The sequence below is a fragment of the Dendropsophus ebraccatus genome, chromosome 11, assembly GCF_027789765.1.
Source record: "Dendropsophus ebraccatus isolate aDenEbr1 chromosome 11, aDenEbr1.pat, whole genome shotgun sequence".
Lineage (NCBI taxonomy): Eukaryota > Metazoa > Chordata > Amphibia > Anura > Hylidae > Dendropsophus > Dendropsophus ebraccatus.
The window spans coordinates 58382531-58406828 of NC_091464.1; positions in this window are offsets into that span (position 1 = coordinate 58382531).

Sequence of the window (24298 nt, forward strand, 5' to 3'; positions counted from 1 at the left end):
CAAGTCATCCAGGTAAAGAAGCTCTTTGTGATCATTTTCCAGCCCAACAAATAGATAGAGATTCCATATAACTATTTAATCTTTGCTTTTGTCTCCAACCATTCTGTGTTGGCCATATAATATGGGCCATATATTTCAAGCACTCACCAGGACTCTCAACATCCCAGGATGTTGTCTGATTCAGGAACCTTGAATCACTTAATAGACAAATTTAGTAATCCAGCCCTCTAAGGCACAAGTTTTTCTTACGGTGCAAGGTGACTACTGTGCTAAATTCAGCCGTACCCCAGAGCTGTTCTAGGATATTTACAAACATATGATCACGTGTAAATGTCCATTCTTGGGAAACTTTGCAAAAAGTCCAGGCTTGCAATTTATGCAAAGCATTTTGGCTCCACGCTGAGAAGTTTTCAGTGATCTTCTCCCCTTTGGCACTTTTTTGAAAAATGATTTACCGAAGTAATGTAATTCTAGATTATGTAATATACTTTTGCAATCCAAAGAATATGAGTGACATGACTGTACACTCCATAGTCCATACATAGGGGCAGCTAGGCAGAGAGAAATCCCGGTATAGGTCAAGGTCTGGGCTGGCAGAGTATATTCATAGTCAATACTTGCCAACTGGTCATGATGGGCAACAGAGGTTCATAAGTCAGGGAGAAGTCAATTATATAGCAATTTCAGGGAGCAGGCCAGAGTCAAACAGTAATAGAGCAGCATACAAACACCCTCATAGAACAGTCTAGGACTTTCTTGCTCAGGCAGGGAGTGGCTGCCTAATATACAAAGTACTCCATGAGGATTGGCTTGGGAAGGCTTTAGCTGCACACTGACCCATTAGGAGACAGGAAGGGAGCATATGCGCACCCTATAGGTAAAGCCAGGAGCATCAGGAGAATCAGCAGCATGGTAGCAGTTGTGAGCACAATCTGGGCTTGGTGGGGTGATGGTAACAAGGCGGATGTGGAGTCGGGGATAAGAAGTACACTAGCAGGACCAGACCATATGGGTCATCAGTGAACCACCAGAAGTCTCAACATCCAAGTCACCTGACAATGTCTGAGACAAGAACATGAACAATTGTTAGAACTGACGACATGTTGAATAGTTGAATAGACAATCGGACTAATTGAGCTCTTTAAGGCAAATGCTTTTCTTATAGTTCCGGGTGTTTTCTGCGCTATTCTTAGCCGTACCCCAGAGCTGTTCTCTTTATAAACCATTGTTCACAGGTCCACGTCTATTCTGAGAAGATGCCGCAGAGTATCCACAGTGATATGCAAAGCAGTTTGGCTCCAATTTTCATACATTGCATTTCGTAGTCTTTATTCATCAGAACTTCCTGAAAAAATTATGTAATTCTGTTATATGGTTTATACCGGTACCCAGGGCCGTTTCTAGGTAATTTTAACTACAGGGCGAATCTTGCTAAAAGCGCCCCCACCCTTCCCCCCTCAAGTGATGCCGGGGGGGGGGGGGGTTGTTGCTAAGGAGAAGCAGTGTGTGTACTATGGCATAGAGCACAGTTATTCAACCCTTTAAAAAAAAAAAAGGCATTCAGTGACTCACAGGTGACTTCTTCTTTGTTCACTTTCCTTTTCCTCTCCATCTGGCCCCGGCCTCCATGACAGTTTCTTGCAGCTACAATTCATCTCTTTTGAACCTGCCAGACAAACATCTTAGGCTCTGCCCTTTTACAAAAACTTCTACTTTTTTGTGTCATGTGCAGTAGAGTTAATAGGTATATGGGTTGCCTCCTGTATGTAGGATCCCTTGCTGTACACCCATATAGTAATAATGTCTCCTGTTGTACCACATATAGTAATAATGCCCCCTGCTTTGCCTCCATATAATATAATTGCCTCTATATAATAATGCTCCCTGTGCAGTGCCTCAGTGGTAATAATCCCCCTGTGCTCTGCCACATAGTAGTAATACCACCTGTGCTGTCCACATATTAATAATCCACCCGTGCTGTCTCCATACTAATAATCCCCCCTGTGCTCTACCCCATAGTAATAATCCTCCCTGTGCTATGTTCCCATAGTAATATCCCTCCCCTATACTCTACCCCATAGTAATAATCCCCCTCTGTGCTGTCCCCATTATAATAATCCCCTCTGTGCCGTCCCCATAGAAAAAATCCCCCCTATGCTGTCCCCATAGTAATAATCCTCCCCTGTACTCTGCCCCCATAGAAAAAAATCCCCTGTGCTGTCCCCATACTAATAATCCCCCATGTGCTATCCCCATAACCCCCCTCCTGTGCTGTCCCCATACTAATAATCCCCTCTATGCTTCCCCCCATAGTAATAATCCCCCCTAGGCGCCCTCCATAGTAATATTCCCCCCCTGAGCTCTGCTCACCCTCATAGTAATATTCCCCCCTCTGTGCTCCCTCTCATAGTAATATTCCCCCTGTGCTCCCCCCATAGTAATATCCCCCCCGTGCTCGCCCATAGTAATATTCCCCCCGTGCTCCACCCATAGTAATATTCCCCCCTGTGCTCCCCCCATAGTAATATTTCCCCCATGCTCTGCTCTACCCCCTTAGTAGTATTCCCTCCATGCTCTGCTCCCCCCCATAATATTATTCCCCCCATGCTCTGCTCCCCCCATAGTAATATTCCTTCCCCTGTGCTCTGCTCCCGCATTGTAATATTCCCCCCATGCTCTGCTCCCCCATAGTAATATTCCCTTCTCCTGCTCTGCTCCCCCCCCATAGTAATATTCCCCCCACGCTCTGCTCCACCCCATAGTAATATTCCCCCCATGATTTGCTCCCCCCATAGTAATAGTCCCCCTGCTCCCCCCCATAGTAATAATACTGCCATGCTCTGCCCCACCCCCATAGTAATATTCCCCCCATGCTCTGCTCCCCCCCATAGTAATATTCCCCCCATGCTCTGCTCCCCCATAGTAATATTCCCCCCATGCTCTGTTCCCCCCATAGTATTATTCCCCCATGCTCTGCTCCCCCATAGTAATTTTCCTCCCCATGCTCTGCTCTCCCATAGTAATATTCCCCCCATGTTCTGCTCCCCCCATAGTAATATTCCCCCCATGTTCTGCTCCCCCCCATAGTAATATTCCCCCCATGTTCTGCTTCCCCCCATAGTAATATTCCCCCCATGTTCTGCTCCCCTCCCATAGTAATATTCCCCCCATGTTCTGCTCCCCCATAGTAATATTCCCCCCCATGTTCTGCTCCCCTCCCATAATAATATTCCCCCCATGTTCTGCTCCCCCCCCATAGTAATATTCCCCCCATGTTCTGCTCCCCCCCATAGTAATATTCCCCCCATGTTCTGCTCCCCTCCCATAGTAATATTTCCCCCTGTATTGCTTAACACACACACACACAACAAAAAAAAACACATTATACTCACCTTATTCTGGCATGCGGCGGGTCCCTCTCTCCTCTTCTCTCCAGCCTGCAAGAAGCAGGCCGCCGCACACATCTTTCTGGGGCAAAGGGGCGCAGGGGCAAGTGATGGAGCGGGCGAGCGGGCGGGCGGCCTGGGGTGCCACCAGCGCCCACTAGCTGTCGGCGCCCCGTGCGGTCGCCCGACCCGCCTGCCTCTAGAAACGGCCCTGCCGGTACCACGTAAAATGAACAGTAGCAACATGACTCAATACATAGAGTAGAATAACTAGTCTATAGTATAACAACAAAAATAATGGCAAAATATCCAGTAACAACACACCAAAAACTGGTCTTTTTCATAAAAAAAAAACAAAAAACAACATTAGCACATTGGGCTACAATGGGACACACACTGATAGTTAATAGTATGATTTGGATCCAAATGTAGAGTATCCCTTATAATAAACTAAAGGTGCACAGACTTCTCCATCTTTATCAGGATAATTGCTTTAGGGCATGTTCACACAGCTCAAATCCATTTAACCTCTTAAAGGAGAACTCCACCAAAAATTATACTTTTTCAGTATTTTATTTTTAAAAATGAAAACTTTTTTTTTTATGAATATGTTTGAAGTTTTCCTGTTCTGCCTCTTATAACGTTTTTTATTTTTTCACCTAAAGAATTATATGAGGGCTGTAAAATTTTGTGCACTGACCTGTCGTTTTTATTGATACCATTTTAACACAGATGCAGGCTATTAGCGGTGATTCCCTTTGACTGAATGCAGCCACAGAAAGCTGCCCGGTACGGATTGGGCAGAACCCCCAAACCCACTCCAAATACTGATAATGACCCCATGACTTACTGGTACATCATGGTAGCCTAGAGGATTAAAATTCTTCCATGTAATTCCCCATGCGGATTCTTTTTCTGTGGAATTTTATGCAAATTTTAAAAAGTCCTATTAATTTAAGTGGTCACTTTAAAAAACTTTTCATCTGACTCTGCCGCATCTCCCCCACTTCTCATTCTAGCAATTGTTTGGTGTCTTAACACTGAGACTCTAACTGATCAAAACGTAAACTAACCTGTTAAGATTTTTTACAGTACACATTTAGGTGGACATTTATTAAGTCCGGCGTTTTTTACAACGGACTTAAAAATGTCCCCGCATCTCCAGCGCTACGGGGATTTATGTAGAGCCGGACTTCCTCTACATAAATCCCGTGCGCTCGGCCGAAAACCTAATGCGCAAATCGGCACTTTCCAACGAAAATCATCCGTACGCCGGATGACACATGTCCCCCTTAGGGTCCATTTACACAGAAAGATTATGTGACAAATTATCTACCAAAGATTTGAAGCCAAAGCCAGGAACAGACTATAAACAGAGATCAGGTCATAAAGGAAATTGAGATTTCTCCTCTTTTCAAATCCATTCCTGGCTTTGGCTTTAAATCTTTGGCAGATAATCTGTCAGATAATCTTTTTGTGTAAATGGCCCCTTATTCCACGGCCCGACAATTGTTAGCGAGGGCTGCAGGGACATCTGACATGCTTATAATTAAATCGGGTGGCCTGACTGACAGCGGGACAAGCCATTGGCTCATTGCGCTGTCAATCACTCTTTACATAGCAGACGTGCCTGCCTGTCTCGCTTAAAGCTAATTTGGCACCGGGCACCATCTACCCTAAGTCCAGCCCTGCGGCTACAGTGCACATAATGTATTGCACAACAGACACTTTTCCCCTACAGTCGTGGAAACAATATTTCTATCCAGCAGACGGCCGTTGTTCACAGTCTATGGCCGTTCTCACAGCCGTACATTGTATTGAGGTCAATGGTTAATTGAATTGCAGGCACACCCAAAGGTGCCCGCAATTCAAATAATCATCCAGTAATGTTCCTGCGGCCTATATGGCAGTATCGGCTACAGGAACACATAAAAATGCATCCGGTACTGCGCTGTAGTACAACAGCCGTTGTATTACCGTGTGCGAACATAGCCTAAATGTTAATACTATAGTATCTGTTATATGATTTCATTTGTATTTCTCCTTTGGATGTTATTATAAGATTGTTAACCTCTAGGCGACTAAGGATGTACCGGTACGCACTGGAAGTATGTGCCCAGACGACCCTAGGCGTACCAGTATGTCCTTCGCAATGAAGCGCGCTCTGAAGCAGAGCAGAAGGTGGGGTCTGGCTGCAGTGAACAGCCGGCACCTCACTGTTAATAACAAGGGGCAGCGATCGTGCTGCAGCTTGTCATTAACCCCTTAAACGTTGCAATCGTGGCACGACTGCGGCGTTTAAGTGTAAGTGACAGGGGGATTGGGTCCCGATCATTGTAACGGACCGCCGGATGTCTCTCACCTGCACAGACAGGCTCAATGAGCAGATTGCCTATCACACTGATCAATGCTATGCCTATGGCATAGCAGTGATCAGTGTGCATAATGTAATAAATGAATGTAAAAGTCCCCCAAAGGGACTCAAAAGCTTAAATCACCCCCCCCCCCTTTCCCATTATATAAATAAAACATATATAAATAAATAAAAATGATAATATAATATATACCGTAGCGTGCGTAATTGTCCGATCTATTATAATATAACAAGCATCATCACTAACGGCGTATGCGAAAAGAGGGAAAAAAGTGCGCAGATTATGGATTTTTTGTTACATTATATATATAAAAAAAAATTATAAAAAGTCCTATACAGCATAGATCTCTATGAGAGATCAGTGTGCATATACTAGAAGTCCCCCAGGGGGGCTTCTAGTATATGTATAAAAAAAAATAAATAAAAAAAAAAAGGTTATTATTAGGAAAAAGCCCCCTCCCCTAATAAAAGTTTGAATCAACCCCCTTTTCCCATTTTATAAAAAAATATAATAAAAATAAATAAATAAACATGTTTGCTATCGCCGCATGTGTAATCGCCTGAACTATTAATTTATCACATTCCTGATCTCGCACGGTAAACGGCGTCAGCGCAAAAAAATCCCAAAGTGCAAAATTGCGCATTTTTGATCGCATCAAATCCAGAAAAATTTTAATAAATGGGGATCAAAAAGTTGCATATGCGCAATCTAGGTACTGATAGAAAGAACACATCATGGTGCAAAAAATGACACCTGATACAGCCCCATAGACCAAAGGATAAAAGCGCTATAAGCCTGGGAATAGAGCGATTTTAAGGAACATATATTTGTTAACAATGGTTTGAATTTTTTTACAAGCCATCAAATAAAAAAAAAATTATACATGTTTCAATTGTTTTAATCGTACCGACTTGAGGAACATACACTACCGTTCAAAAGTTTGGGGTCACATTAAAATGTCCGTATTTTTGAAGGAAAAGCACTGTACTTTTCAAAGAAGATAACTTTAAACTAGTCCTACCTAGTTAAACTAGTCTATACATTGCTAATGTGGTAAATGACTATTCTAGCTGCAAATGTCTGGTTTATGGTGCAATATCTACATAGGTGTATAGAGGCCCATTTCCAGCAACTATCACTCCAGTGTTCTAATGGTACAATGTGTTTGCTCATTGGCTCAGAAGGCTAATTGATGATTAGAAAACCCTTATACAATCATGTTCACACATCTGAAAACAGTCTAGCTCGTTACAGAAGCTCCAAAACTGACCTTCCTTTGAGCAGATTGTGTTTCTGGAGCATCACATTTGTGGGGTCAATTAAACGCTCAAAATGGCCAGAAAAAGAGAATTTTCATCTGAAACTCGACAGTCTATTCTTGTTCATAGAAATGAAGGCTATTCCATGCGAGAAATTGCTAAGAAATTGAAGATTTTCTACAACGGTGTGTACTACTCCCTTCAGAGGACAGCACAAACAGGCTCTAACCAGAGTAGAAAAAGAAGTAGGAGGCCGCGTTGCACAACTAAGCAAGAAGATAAGCACATTAGAGTCTCTAGTTTGAGAAACAGACACCTCACAGGTCCCCAACTGGCATCTTCATTAAATAGTACCCGCAAAACACCAGTGTCAACATCTACAGTGAAGAGGCGGCTGCAGGATTTTGGGCTTCAGGGCAGAGTGGCAAAGAAAAAGCCATATCTGAGACTGGCCAATAAAAGAAAAAGATTAAGATGGGCAAAAGAACACAGACATTGGACATTGGACATTGGTTGTGGACGGATGAATCCAAGTTTGAGGTGTTTGGATCACAAAGAAGAACGTTTGTGAGACGCAGAACAAATGAAAAGATGCTGGAAGAATGCCTGACGCCATCTGTTAAGCATGGTGGAGGTAATGTGATGGTCTGGGGTTGCTTTGGTGCTGGTAAGGTGGGAGATTTGTACATGGTAAAAGGGATTCTGAATAAGGAAGGCTATCACTCAATTTTGCAACGCCATGCCATACCCAGTGGACAGCGCTTGGTTGGAGCCAATTTCATCCTATAACAGGACAATGACCCTAAACACACCTCCAAATTGTGCAAGAACTATTTACAGCAGAAGCAGCAGCTGGTATTCTATCATAGGTAATGGAGTGGCCAGCGCAGTCACCAGATCTGAACCCCATTGAGCTGTTGTGGGAGCAGCTTGACCGTATGGTACGCCAGAAGTGCCCGTCCAACCAATCCAACTTGTGGGAGCTGCTTCTAGAAGCGTGGGGTGCAATTTCTCCAGCTTACCTCAACAGATTATTAGCTAGAACGGTAGTGTATATAACATGTCAGTTTTTCCATAGGACACACTACGCGCATATAATTTTTTTTTTGTTTCGCAGCATATATTATGCAAAAATTCAGCCTGTCATTGCAAAGTACAATTAGTGACGCAAAAAATAAGGGCTCATGTGGGTCTGTAGGTGTAAAAATGCAAGTGTTATGGTCTTTTAAGCACAAGGAGGAAAAAACGAAAACGCAAAAACAAAAATTAGCCCGGTCCAGAAAGGGTTAAAATGTCTGATCTTCACAAATATGGTATTAATAAAAACTAGAGATCATGGCGGAAAAAATTACACAGTTTTAAGCATTACAATAGGCCCATTTTATTAATAATTAATTGCAAAAAAAAGGATTTCATAAAAAATTATATTTCATTAGAAAATCTGTGTAAACCTGCATATGGTTGTGTTCGGACTGACCTATAGAATAATGGTATCATGCCGCTTTTACCATATAGTGCATTACGTAGACACAGGAACCCCCCAAAAGTAACCATATTGCATTCTTTTTTACTATTTCACCAATTTATATCTTCATAAATAATAATTTTGGGGTTCCATCATACATGTTATGGTAGAATGAAAGACGCCATTACAAAGTACAACTATTCCTGTAACAAATAAGCACTTACATGGCCCTTTAGATAGAAAACTGAGAGTGCTGGAGCTCTTAGAAGGGGAGGAGGGAAAAACGAAAACACAAAAATCAAAATTTCCACGGTCCACTGGGTCATTTTGGGCTTGGTCCTCAAAGGGTTAATAAAGATAAATTTATATTTATTTCCTCTCTCTTTTTTTTTTTTATATCAACTTTAATACATGACTTTGCATGATGATTTTTCTAGCGTTGGTTCCTTGTTTCGGTATTGGTATTGTTTGATGATAAAGAGCAAACAAAGTACAAGAATAAATACTAATAGTACAGTATGTGTAATGAATGACATTGCCTTGAGCCTGTTCTGATGGTGCGTAGAAGGTGCTGGAAGTTCATTGCTGACTCATAGCTGTAATATAAAGCGTTACTTTCACTGAAATAACTTTTGACTTGTTGCACTGACATGTCAAAAATTTTAATAGTTCAGACCCCAATGATCATAAGTTTAAGCCAAGAGAAGCCCACAGCTGAGTGATTCTCTCCCCGGCTCATTGTTCTACCCATCTTGGGTTCTATAGTAGGTCCAGGGAGCCTGACTGCTTTTCACAGCTCTCTCTTCAGTAATAACTGGGGGTCAGTACACTTAGACCCTCACCAATCAAGACGTTTGATATGCCTCTGAGATGTGAAGAGTTTTTTAAAGTGACAGTAATGCTTTAACAATTTATGACACTGACGGGACTCTGTTGGCCCCATAGGTTTGAGGTCACTAGCCTTTGTATTTGTATGTTAACGAATGTACTTAATTGATAATGTATGCAAATGTCAGGTTTAACAGCAAAATCATGAATCTTTCTTGTTCATTCGGAGGACGTCTATCACTTCACATCACCTTACACCTACGCACATCAGCTTGGCCGCACACCTATTCTAAATCTATATAATCTGTTCTGGCAATGTATCTTTACTAGAACAAAAGGATTAAACTCCAACTTGCCCAACCCTTCTTCCTCCTGATATCTGCAGAAGCTGAAGCTCCTAAAATGCTAAAAACTATAATACTTCCTTGCTCCTCCTCCCATCCCTGACCCTTCTTGGGGCTAAGCTTTTAGTTCAGTCAAGCAAAGATGAGGTTGGGAGGGGAGCAAGAATGTGTTACAGCAGTTTAATGGTGCGTTCACACTTACACGATCTGCAGCTGATTTTCTGCAGCAGATTTCATTTAAAGGGGTTGTCCGGCGCTAAAAAATTATTCACAGAATAACACACATTACAAAGTTATACAACTTTGTAATGTATGTTATGTCTGTGAATGGCCCCCTTCCCCGTGTCCCACCACCCCCACCCGTGTACCCGGAAGTGTGGTGCGCTATACTCACCTGTCACGTGCCGACCACGGTCTCCAATCCTCAGCAGTGACGTCTTCTTCGGGCGGCCGGCGGATCTTCCCGAGTGCCGGCCGCCCTCTGCAGCGTCATCCGAAGCTCAGCCGCGATTGGCTGAGCATAACTGTGCTCAGCCAATCGCAGCTGAGCAGCTGATGACGTGGCCGCGTCATCAGCCGCGATTGGCTGAGCACAGTTATGGTCAGCCAATCGCGGCTGAGCTTCGGATGACGCTGCAGAGGGTGGCCGGCACTCGGGAAGATCCGCCGGCCTCCCGAAGAAGACGTCACTGCTGAGGATCGGAGACCGTGGTCGGCACGTGACAGGTATGTATAGCGCACCACACTTCCGGGTACACGGGTGGGGGTGGTGGGACACGGGGAAGGGGGCCATTCACAGACATAACATACATTACAAAGTTGTATAACTTTGTAATGTGTGTTATTCTGTGAATAATTTTTTAGCGCCGGACAACCCCTTTAAATAACTGAACACAGCATCAAATCTGCTGCAGATCTGCTGCAGATCCTGTAGGTGTGAACGCAACCTAAAGCAGTGTTTTTTCAAATGTTTTGTACCTGGCCCTTATCTGGTAATCCATATTAATTCTGAGGCCTCGCAAATATACTACTGTGCAGTTCCAAATACTGCTACACAGCACACATAGTATCCCCCTAGTAGCATCAAACCAGCACCACAGTGTAGCAATAGCTACTTCTCCAACAGCGTAAACCAGAACCACAGTGCGGAAGTAACCCAACACCACAGCACAGATATACATACTGCTCCACCTGTTCTAAACTCACATAGCACTGCAAAAAATGTACTGCTCCACCTGTAGTAAGCCAAAATTACAGGGCAGAAATAAACACTGCTAACAGTGGGGCAATACATACTACTACACCTGTAGTAACCCTACACTGCAGTGCAGAAATAAATCATGCTCCATCTGTAGTAAAACAACACCACAGCTCAGAAAAACACAGCTCCAACTGTTATAAACTAACATAGCAGTGCAGAATACATACTGCTCCACCTGTAGTAAACCAACACCATAGTGCAGCAGTCTTGTTCCTACTCTTTCCCATCTACCAGTCCAGTAGTTTCAACCCCTACTACCCCCTCCCCACTAAAAGCAGCACTGAATCCCCTCATTACCTCCTCTTTGACCTAACATCCACCATTGACACATCTGACCACTCCCTCTCTCCTACTAAACTCTTTTGACCCTTGGTGTCACCAGCTTGGCCCTCTCCTAGATCTCTTACCTCTCTAACCGCACTTTTAGTGTCTCCCACTCCCACACCACTTCCTATTTTCACCCCCTTACTGTTGGTGTCTCCCAAGGCTCTGTCCTTGGGCCTCTTCTACTCTACTGTACTTTTGGCCTGGGACACATCATAGAATCCAACAGCTTCAAATATCACCTCTATGGCGATGATACTCAAATCTACCTGTCTGCCCAGGATGTCAACTCTCTCTCATGTATGGATAATTATATGTATCTCTGTAATGTCGATTTTTTGTCTATGTATGTACCTCCAGAATTGTAAAGTGCTGCGGAATCTGTTGGCGCTATATAAATAAAAATTATTATTATTATTATTATTATTATCCAGGATCCCACAGTGTCCATCAGCCATATCTTTCTCCATCTTCTCCTGCTTTCTAAAACTCAACATGGACAAAACAGGACTAATAATCTTTCCCCCATCTCGCTCCATCCCTCCATCGAATCTCTTAATCACAATCAATGGCTGCACTCTGTCCCCCGTCCCCCAAGTCCGCTGCCTTGGGGTCACTTTTGACTCTTGACACTTTTGACCCTTTTTTTATAAACCATACTTTCAGACCCTGACCACCTCCTCCCTCCTTCACCTCAAAAACATTTACCTCATCCACTCTTTTCTCAATCCTTACTCCACTAAACTGCTGGTACATGCTCTCATTATCTCCTGCTTGGACTACTGTAACAGCCTCCTCTCTGGCCTTCCACCCTTGCCCCCCTCCAGTCTATCCTTAACTCTGCTGGCTCTCCCCGTGCTCTTCCTCTCCCCTCTACCAAGGCCATCTACAACCTGTCCCCTCTCTGACCTGATATCCCTCACGTAACCTACAATCCTCCAATGACCTTCTTTTGTCCTCCACCCATGTTCGTAGCTTAAAAAAAACGATTTTTTCCAAGCCTCCCCCATACTATGCTGGAAGAGATTAGGGACAGAGCTGCTGATTGTCAGGGAGAGCGTTAGGGAAGGGAATTAGGGTTCCTGTAGGGAGGGATACTAGACATAGAACCAACAGCCCTTGTAAGGGCTTAAAATTTATATATTTTTTGGAGTACTGCAGACTGCTGGCTGGGACATGCAGTGCAGCTACCACGATCTTAGCTGCACACTGTGGTGATCGACTGCTGGCAGAAAGGGGACAGCGGGTGGTGCAGACCCCAAAGAAGTCCTCAGTACTATTATATATTTTTGTGGTTGGTGCTGCTGCTGTTGTACATTGTATTGCTGTGATTTGTAGTACAGCTGCATAGAACCTTACTGCTCATTGTCCTGTGTAAGAGGTGGCATACACCATATAGCACCACTTACACACAGACTCTATATGACAACTTCCAAAAACTAGTCTGACCATTATCTGTTGTCATCTGCAGCCAGTCTACAGGGTTGCTTTCTTTTTTAGTGCAGCCATATCCAACCTCATTGCTCATTATCCTGTGTAACAGGTGGCATACACGATAAAGCACCACTTACACATAGACTCTATGCGACAACCTCCTAAAACTAGTCTGACCAGTCTCTGTTGTCATCTGCAGCCTGTCTGCAGGGTTGCTTTCTTTTATTAGTGCAGCCATATCTAACCTCACTGCTCATTGTCCTGTGTAAGAGGTGGCTTACACCATATAGTACCACTTACACACAGACTCTGTACGACAACCTCCAAAAACTAGTCTGACCAGTATCTGATGTCATCTGCAGCCAGTCTACAGGGTTGCTTTCTTTTGTTAGTGCAGCCATATCCAACCTCACTGCTAATTGTCCTGTCCAAGAGGTGGCATACACTATATAGCACCATTTACACACAGACTCTATACGACTACCTCCAAAAGTAGTCTGAGTAATATATTCTCTTGGCTTGCTGTGATCTGTAGTGTAGCTATCTCAGTCTTGACTGTGCAGTGTCCATAAAATGATGAACCCCAGGGGTAAGCGTCGAGGACGAGGGCGTGGGGTTCCAAGCAATGCAGAGGGCAGAGGCCGTGGTGTTGGGCAGGGTGACACAGCACCAGTTGAGGAGGGAGCAGTGGCACACCGCAGACATTCACTCCCTAGCTTCTCGCAACTTACAGGGTCTCAGGGTACACTGCTATTGAAACTGCAGCAGTGTGAACAGGTGATTACGTGGATAGCACATAATGTGTTCAGTAACTTATCCACCACCCAGTCCACCCACGCTACCCAAGGGAATGGAACCCTTGCTCCAGCAGCTCAGCCTCCTTTCCCACAGCATGGCCCCTCCAGGGAAAGTAGGGATTCAGATCTAGCACCATGCTCCCAGGAACTCTTTTCTGGACCCTTCCCTGAGTCAGAGCAACCGGAGCAGTCGATCTGTCCCGATGCTCAAACTATGCAGGTCACGCAGTCAGTGGGTGATGAGAGTGGGGACTTGCAAGTGGGGTTTGAAGAGGTGTCTGATGATGACGATGAGACCTGGTTTTCAGACAGTGACGTTGTTGTCTTGGCTGTTACTCAAAGTGGGGAGCAGAGTGAGAAATTGGAGGAAGAGCTGGTGGATAAGGACGAGGTGACTGACCCGAGCTGGGTGGATAAGGCTAAAGAAGACCGTGCTTCTGAGGGGGAGGCAAGTTCAGCCACAGGACAGGTTGGAAGAGGAAGAGGGGTGGACAGCAACTGTTTCATCCCGTGGCCAGGCCTAGATGTTCGCAAGTCTGGAGGTTCTTTAAAGAAACTGCGGATGACCGACGGACTGTAGTGTGCAATCTGTGCCATGCCAGGATCAGCAGGGGAGCCACCACTACCAGCCTAAGAACTACCAGCATGCGTAGGCATATGAGTGCTAAACACCCCACTCAGTGAAACCAAGGCCGTTCACTTACTGCAAGTCACACCCCTGCTCCTTCCCCTGTGTCACATGCTGGCTCTGTCAGTCCCCCCGCCAAGGCCCCAGGCACGAGCGCCTCCCACCCTACACCCACGCCTTCACCTCCACTATGCTCCACACCCTCCAGCAAGGTGCCCAAGCGCAGCGTTCAACTGTCCCTACAACAGACCTTTGAACAGAAGCGCAAATACACTGCCACTCACCCGCATGCACAAGCCCTAAATGTGCACATAGGCAAACTGCTGAGCCTGGAGATGCTGCCCTATCGGCTGCTAGAGACAGAGGCTTTCAGGAACCTCATGGCGGTGGCTGTCCCTTGGTACTCTGTCCCCAGCCGCCACTACTTTTCACAGTGTGCCATCCCAGCCCTACACCAGCATGTGTCAGATAACATAATCGGTGCCCTGACCAACGCGGTCAGTGACAAGGTCCACTTACCATGGACACGTGGACAAGTGCTGATGGGCAGGGACACTATATCTCCCTGACTGCACATTGGGTTAACTTGTGGAGGCTGGGAACGATGGAACCAGCGGAACCTGGTGGTGGCTCTGCAACTCGGCAGACTCACACGTGCCATGCCTGGCCCACATGTTCAATCTTGTGGTTCAGCTGTTCCTGAAGCCTTACCCCAATTACTGAGTTCTCACCACAATGATGTGTCAGGCCTAATTTTTGGGAGTTTGAACGCCTGTGTCACCTACCTTATTCACTGAGTTCTCACCACCATGATGTCAGGTATAATTTTTGGGAGGTTCCACGCCTGCCTCATCTACCTTGTTCACTGAGTTCTTACTGCCATGCTGTGTCAGGCATAATTTATTATTAGGATTCTTGTGTTGTCCATTTTGAACCACATCATTTGTGTATATAAACTGTGGGTGTCCTCTGCCTTCCTTTCATTTTGTAGCTGTCAGCAGCTCAGTAAAGGCCACTTTATTGGCTGTTTTTTTCATCTTCAATTTCAAATCAAATCGACTTCAATTGAAGTGCTATTTTGCAGGGCTGTCAGGTCATCTATTGTATCTCCAAGATACACGCCACAGCTAAAAGGAACAGACAGTGAAGATGGTGGAAAAAGTCACTGTTTAGCAGGCAGGATCAATAAGGTTGGTAGAGGCGGTAGTATTGGGTAGTATTCAATTTAAATTTGCCTTCTATTAGATACTCTTTAAAGGATTTAAAGTGTGAACATTTAAATTACAGGGTCTCTTACATGGTTTCTATGAGAACCACACCACTGTAGAATGTGTACGACCACATAACACACACAATGACCGTTAGTAGTGGGTGCTGTTTGATTTCCCCTTTGCCTATGCCATCTATAGTTGTCATAGGTAACGTGATTTGAAGGCGTGCATGAAAATGTTTCTTTTGAGTGGTTCAACTGCTACCGCAGTCTAACTTGGTCACTCTGTTGTCACTGCCATGCTTTGTTGCACCTAGTTGGGTGCTTTCCTAACAGGTACCAGCACATGTGCCTTGTCTATCTTGGTCTGGGTCAGCAAAATTGTATTGAGGGCCACCACCCGGCTGTTGCCCATAATTTGGCGTAATGTTGCGATTAGCCAGCCCCAGAGGTGTCCATGCATGCTGCCCCTGCTGTTTCCTGTCCATTTCCTTGTTGTTTCCATCATTTTCTGAGGTTTCCAGGTTTTCAGGCAACCTTCCCTGTGCAGTGCTTTGGTCCCCTGCAAAAATGCTTGAGCTTCCCATTGACTTCAATGGAGTTCGTGACTCGAACTGAGCACCCGAGCATCGGGAAATATTCGTCTAGCGTATTGAGCATTCAAGCATTTTAGTACTCGCTCATCTCTAGCTACAACCTATAATAATTGTGCACCACACTTTTGACTAGCTGCCCCCTTACCTGCCCACTCTTCCCCTTACCTTATAGATTGTAAGTCCTCGCAGGCAGGGTCCTCTATCCCTATGTACCAGTCTGCCATTTACCTTCTTCATGTAATGTGCTTTGATTTTGTAATGTTTGTACTGTTTTGTTTGTCTTTCTCTATCGCTTTTATAGCGCTCTAGGATCAAGAGGCTTTAAAAAAAAAAAAAAAAATAATAATAATAATAATCCCCCCTCCCATCCAGAAAGAGCTCCTCTCTTCCTTTCTTAACCCACTTCTTCCCCACACACCACTTCCCTATTCACAGCTCCAGGACAGGGAAGGGTTGTCCCCCTGGTAATAAATTACAAAAAAGGAGGAGGTCCCGTCTGGTCCTCAGCAGCTTCCCTTTGCTCTCCACGTTCCGCATATTCAGTTATACTGCCCCCTAGGTAAATTACCTGGGAGATCATGGTCATGTGACCATGATCATGACATCATCACGGGTCTTTCACATACTGTGAGTACAAAGCCTACACTGATAATGCAGAGCTTAGAGACATGGGTAAGCCATTTTTGATTCTTTGCAGTGAAGGGAAAAAAAATTATTTTCCTACTTTATAGAGACACAGATGAATATGTAGAAGGTGCCATGTGTCTCTTTCACCTACTAGCTATGAAACCGTGTCAGCAGTTTGGAGCCGAATTGCAGCTGACAGATTCCCTGTGAGTGTAATGTATATAGCCAGCCTTATCTACACCCCAGAGCAGTTCTCACATATTTGTAGCCAAGGTTCCATTCTGATAAAACTTCAAAAAGTCCAGGGTTATATGCAATGTGGTTTGGCTCTGTGTGGTCCATCTGTGATTGATGTTCTCCCCTATGGCACTTCCTTGAACGAATCCTCTAATGCATTTCTGTATTATGAATTATGTTTCAGATTTTTGTAATGTAAAAATGTTGAAGACATGAAGCGCCAGGGCTCTTTAGAATAGCAGCATATCAGTAAGGGTATGACATCCCCATTTTGCAGCACATAACAGGCCATATTGCACCATTATCAAGGAGGATTCTAACCACAAATACCACCAGGCTTTGGTTGTATATCTGTTTGTGTTGTGTCCCCTGAATAACCCCACCTAGTTGGAGGCGAAACACGTCTGGATTTTTTTTTTGTCACCTAGCACAATGGTTTCTAACCAGGATGCCATGGGGGTATTTGAGAACCTGAAAGAGATTTCCAAGGGCAATATGGCAATATGATGCACTAGGATGCTTATAGCTTAGCATCATCACAGGAGACACCTACTTAATGGGGAACACTACTTAAAGGAGACACCTACCTAATGGGGGTACCTTCATACTCCTATCCAAACAACCTATCCCTACAAAGGCAGAATTTGGGACTCTATAGGTTGAGAAAGGAGAAGGAAAAATATTTGGTAGGGGTGCCCCAAGGTGGAAACGGTTGGGAAACACTGATCTAGGAGAACAACCAGTATATCAAGTAAACGTATATCAAGCACCATATATTATTGGAAGATGGAAGACTGTAGAGGATTTACAGTAAGTTGTTAATGTGCATGTATGTGTACACCTGGCTATGCTTTCCTATGATTGCCATAAAGCAGCCTATTGTGTTGCTATAGCTTGCCTCTCCTGGGGGCTGCTATAAATGACCAGCGTGTCACAATGATTTATTTGTGTCTATTTTTGTTGTCTCTCTGTATCTACTGGGATTACAGCTCTCGATTAATAAAGATCAGGGATTTTAAGAACTAGGATCTGTTTTAGGACAAATTAGAATTTAAAGGGTCTCTCAGTATGTCAGTTCGTCTATGCAGTGAATGTTTTATCCTTTTTCTTTTTCAATACTAATAGATTTTTTTTACTTTCAGTTTTGCTCTTTTATTAGTTCATTTTGATTTTGTTTGATATGTAAATTTGCATAATGATTTTTCTAGCATTGGTTTCCTGTTCAGATATAAGTATGGATGGATAAAAGAGAACAAACACAATACATTACTGGAAAACAATAGCAACCTCCTGTATACACCCTAGAGACTCAAAGGTTGTGTCAGGATAAGTCTGTATTCTATCAGTCTGCAATGCACTGTATCGAGATAACAACAACCAATAACAAATTCTGCGAATATCAATCGTCTACTAGTGTCTTTTATATATAAAGAGTGAGGAACATAGAAGATTGTTGGCAGAAAAAGCCCCCTGCTCCATCTAGTCCGCCCTTATATTATTATCTTAGGACAGATATATGTTTATATCAGGCAGGTTTATATTCACTTACTGTAGATTTACCAGCCACATCTGCTGGAAGTTTCCTCCAAACATCTGCTACTCTTTCAGTAAAGTACTATTTTCAGTTTCTTCCCCCGATCCTTAACCTTTAATATGTCTCCCTTTCCGTTCTTCTTCCTTTAACATTAAAAACTGTTTCCATCATGTCTCCCTTTCCCTTTTTCATCCTGTAGCATGTATAAAAGTTTCCATCATGTCTCCTTTTTCCCTTCTTCCTCCTTTAGCATATATTAAGGATTGCATCATTTCCCCCCTTTCCTCTCTTCTTCCTGTAACAAAATATAAAGGTTTCCATCATGTCCCTCTTTCCCTTCTTCCCTCCTGTAACATATATAAAGTTTTCCATCATGTCTCCTCTTTCTCTTCTTCCTCCTGTAACATATATAAAGGTTTCTATTATGCCCCCCTTTCCCTTCTTTCCTCCAGATTCACACCTCCACCCAGGGGCGTAGCTAATATGTCATGTGCCCTGGTGCGAAAGGTCAACTTGGGGCCCCCTCTTGACCAGTAACACCATACCACTCCAGGAGGTGGGCCCGACAGAGGATGGCACTAGCACACAAACGGCCCACCACACACACCCAGGGCACACACCCAGATCCATCACACACACCCAGGACACACACCCAGATCCATCACACACACCCAGGACACACACCCAGATCCATAACACACACCCAGGACACACACCCAGATCCACCACACACCCAGGACACACACCCAGATCCACCACACACACCCAGGACACACACCCAGATTCACCACACACACCCAGGACACACACCCAGATTCACCACACACACACCCAGGACACACACCCAGATCCACCACACACCCAGGACACACACCCAGATCCACCACACACACCCAGGACACACACCCAGATCCACCACATACACCCAGGACACTCACCCAGATCCACACCACACACCCAGGACACACACCCAGATCCACCACACACACCCAGGACACACACCCAGATCCACCACACACACCCAGGACCCAAACACAGGCTCACCACACACACCCAGGACACACACCCAGATCCACCACACACACCCAGGACACACACCCAGATCCACCACACACACCCAGGACACACACCCAGATCCACCACACACACCCAGGACACACACCCAGATCCACCACACACACCCAGGACCCAAACACAGGCTCACCACACACACCCAGGACACACACCCAGATCCACCACACACACCCAGGACACACACCCAGATCCACCACACACACCCAGGACACACACCCAGATCCACCACACACACACAGGACACAAACCCAGATCCACCACACACACCCAGATCCACCACACACACAGGACACAAACACAGGCTCACCACACACACCCAGGACACACACACAGATCCACCACACACACCCAGGACACACACCCAGATCCACCACACACACCCAGGACACACACCCAGATCCACCACACACACCCCGGACCCAAACACAGGCTCACCACACACACCCAGGACACACACCCAGATCCACCACACACACCCAGGACACACACCCAGATCCACCACACACACCCTGGACACACACCCAGATCCACCACACACACCCAGGACACAAACACAGATCCACCACACACACCCAGGACACAAACACAGATCCACCACACACACCCAGGACACAAACACAGATCCACCACACACACCCAGGACACAAACACAGATCCACCACACAAACCCAGGACACACACCCAGGTCCACCACACACACCCCGGACACACACCCAGATCCACCACACACACCCAGGTCCACCGCACACACAGAACACACACCCAGGTCACACACTGAGATCCATCACACACACCCAGGACACAAACACAGATCCACCACACACACCCAGGACACACACTGAGATCCATCACACACACCCAGGACACAAACACAGATCCACCACACACAACCAGGACACACACACAGATCCACCACACACACAGGACACACACGGGCAGGACGTAGGCGGGCCCCCACTCACCTCCATCACCGCGGTGACTGACCAGAATGGGCGGGACATGGGAATGATGTGGGCGGAACATGGGCGGGCCCCCACTAGGCTTCAGCTGTGGCCAGGGAAAACGGGTGGGACAAGGCGGGACATGGGCGGGACACGGGCTGGATGTGGGCGGGACACAGGCGGAACATGGGCGGGCCCCCACTCGGCTTGCTGTTAAGCAACTGCGTGCATCAATGGGTCCGTGTGACCCATGAATGCAAGCAGCTTGTTAAAGTGGGGGCACATTGAGGTGGCAGGGGGGGCCGGGCCGGGCCCCCCTAGCTGGCGGGCCTGCGACCAGTGGCGGTCTTTGGCACCAAGCACCCCAAGCGATCGCTTGGGGCCCCCAACATCCAGGGGGCCCCCACGCCCCGCTCTTGTGCTCAAGACCGCTAGACAGGGCCACTGCCCGCTCGCTGCTGCCATCTGAACTGTAACTATGAGCACTCGTAATGAGCGCTCATAGTTACATGCAGCAGCACTGACAGGGCGGGAGACATTGGCCCCCTTCCTGTCAGTCACTCTTGTGGCCGCAGGAAGGGTTTTCCCTGCGGTCACAAGTGGCAGCTTTGTCCTTGTGGTGCCGGCGCTCCAGTGACATCACTGGAGCATCGGCGCCAGGACAAGAGGAGTGCGGTCTCTTGTGATCGCAGGGAAAACCCTTCCTGCGGCCACAAGAGTGAAGAGAAGAGGAGACGCCCGGACCCAGGTGAGTATAAGTGTTTGTTTTATTGTGTTATATACTATATGGGAGGGGGAGCACACAGGGGTCTTTTTAACTGGGGGAGCGCACATCGGGGGTCTATATAAATGGGGGGAGCACACAGGGGGGCTATATAACAGGGGGAGCACACAGGGGGGCTATAGACTACTGGGGCTTCACAGAGGGGTCTATATACTACTGGGGGCAGCACACAGGGGGTCTATATACTACTTGGGGCAGCAGAATGGGGTCTATATACAACTTGGAGAGCACACAGGAGGTCTATATCCAAGTGGGGGAGCACACAGGGGGTCTATATACTACTGGTGGGGCACACAGGGGGTCTATATACTACTGGGGGAACATACAGGGGCTCTATATACTACTTGTGAGGCACACAGGTTGTCTATATATAACTGGGGGAGCACACAGGGGTCTGTATACTATATAATACTATATATACTATGTTATATACTACTGGGTGAGCACACATGGGTCTATATACTACTAGTGGGGCACACAGGGGGTCTATATACTACTGGGGGAACATACAGGGGGTCTATATACTACTTGTGAGGCACACAGGTGGTCTATATAATACTGGTGGGGCACACAGCGGGTCTATATACTACTGGGGGAACATACAGGGGGTCTATATACTACTTGTGAGGCACACAGGGGGTCTATATACTACTGGAGGAGCACACAGGGGTCTATATCCAAGTGGGGGAGCACACAGGAGGTCTATATCCAAGTGGGGGAGCACACAGGGGGGCTAAATATCCCTGAGGGAGCACACAGGGGGCCTATATACTAGTGGGGGAGCACACAGGGGGTATATACAACTTGGGGCAGCACACAGGGGGTCTATATACAACTGGGGCAGCACACAGGAGGTCTATATACTTCTAGGGGAGCACACGGGGGGCTATATAAAACTGGGGGAACATACAGGGGTCTATAAACTACTGGGGGAAGCAAACAATGGGTATATACTACTGGATGCAGGACACAAGGGGTACAAGGTGTATATACTATTGGGGGCAGCACACAAGGAGTATATATTACTGGCAGTAGCGCACAAGGGGTATATACTACTGGGGGCAAAACACAGCAGTCTATTGTTTTGGAACGCGTGTTGAGGGGGGGCCCCAGACATAACTTCGCTTGGGGCCCCAGAAATGCCAAGACCGCCCCTGCCTGCGACCCCTGTAGCTACGCCACTGCCTCCACCATTTTTGTAGCCCGTCTTTGGACCCGTTTCATCTTATTAATATCCTTTTTAGGTGAGGTTTCCAGAACTGGACACAGTATTCCAGATGTGATGTCACCAGAGCTCTATACAGCGGGATCACAATCTCTCTCTTCCTTCTGCTTATACCTCTAGCTATACACCCCAGCATACGATTAGCTTTCCCTACTGCCTGGCTGCACTAGTGACTCATTGTGAAGTGTCAGGAATCACTACCCCTAAATCCTTCTCCTCTAAAGTTTTTGCTAATACAGAACTGTCGATATGATACTGGGATAGAGGATTCCTACTCCCCAAGTGCATTATTTTACATTTGGAAACACTGAACTGTAGTTTCTATTGTTTTGACCACATATCTAGTAAAGCTAAATCATTTTCCATATTACAGTAAACCTTTTACTGTGTCACTAACCTTACCTACCAAACCTTCTCCTATGTCACTAACCTTACCTACCAAACCTTCTCCTATGTCACTAACCTTACCTACCAAACCTTCTCCTATATCACTATCCTTACCTACCAAACATTCTTCCATTCACTATCCTAACCTATCAAACCTATTAACATGGGAGAAGGTTTGGTAGGTAAGGTTAGTGACATAGGAGAAGGTTTGTAGGTAAGGATAGTGACATAGGAGAAGGTTTAGTAGGTATGGATAGTGACATAGGAGAAGGTTTGGTAGGTAAGGTTAGTGACATAGGAGAAGGTTTGTAGGTAAGGATAGTGACATAGGAGAAGGTTTAGTAGGTATGGATAGTGACATAGGAGAAGGTTTGGTAGGTAAGGTTAGTGACATAGGAGAAGGTTTGGTAGGTAAGGATAGTGATATAGGAGAAGGTTTGGTAGGTAAGGTTAGTGACATAGGAGAAGGTTTGGTAGGTAAGGATAGTGACATAGGAGAAGGTTTGGTAGGTAAGGATAGTGACATAGGAGAAGGTTTGGTGGGTAAGGATAGTGACATAGGAGAAGGTTTGGTAGGTAAGGTTAGTGACATAGGAGAAGGTTTGGTAGGTAAGGTTAGTGACATAGGAGAAGGTTTGGGAGGTAAGGTTAGTGACATAGGAGAAGGTTTGGTAGGTAAGGTTAGTGACATAGGAGAAGGTTTGGGAGGTAAGGTTAGTGACATAGGAGAAGGTTTGGTAGGTAAGGTTAGTGACATAGGAGAAGGTTTGGTAAGTAAGGATAGTGACATAGGAGAATAGGAGAAGTTTTTTTTTTTTAATGGGGAAATTGTCAGGAGCCCTATATAACCCTAAAGGTATACACTGCTGCCTGGCCTGAGTTTCCTGAGGTGTTTCTGCAGCTCAAGCAACAGCATGCTGTATTTTATTGACTTTCCGACATGCCAGAGTTTTTTGAGGCTTTTCAAAAGCCCTATTAGCAACATAATGCATTTGATCAGCTTGCTGCCTGTCCTGAGTTTCCTGAGGTGTTTTAGCAGCCCTAGCGGCAGCAAGGTGCATTTGATCAGCTTGCTGCCTGGTCTGAGTTTCCTGAGGTGTTTCAGAAGCTTGAAAAATAGCATGGTACATTTGAACAGCTTGCAAAGGTGCCTCAGTTTGCTGAGGAGTTGTAACGCCTGGAGTAGTGGATCCACTGGACCGTCACTAGCGATAGCACTAACCTCACCAGGGAGCGGAGTCTAAGGGGCCGCTGGTTTTCACCAGAGCCCGCCGCAAGGCGGGATGGACTTGCTGCGGCAGGCGACCCCCAGGTCGCTACCCCTGGCTCGGTTGCTAGTGACGGCAGGCGAGGCGTGGCAGGAGCAGTAGGCAGGAGTAGCCAGTAGGATGAGTTTGCTCAGGGAGGTAGGTAGGTCTCGGGCGGAAAGCACGTCTCTCACCCGACTGGACAGGCCCTTCTTGAAGGTGGCTATTAGAGCGGCCTCATTCCAGTCTAATTCTGCCACCAGGGTGCGGAACTGGATGGCGTAGTCACCAACAGGGGAGCTCCCTTGAGAGAGGTTGAGGAGAGCCGTTTCACC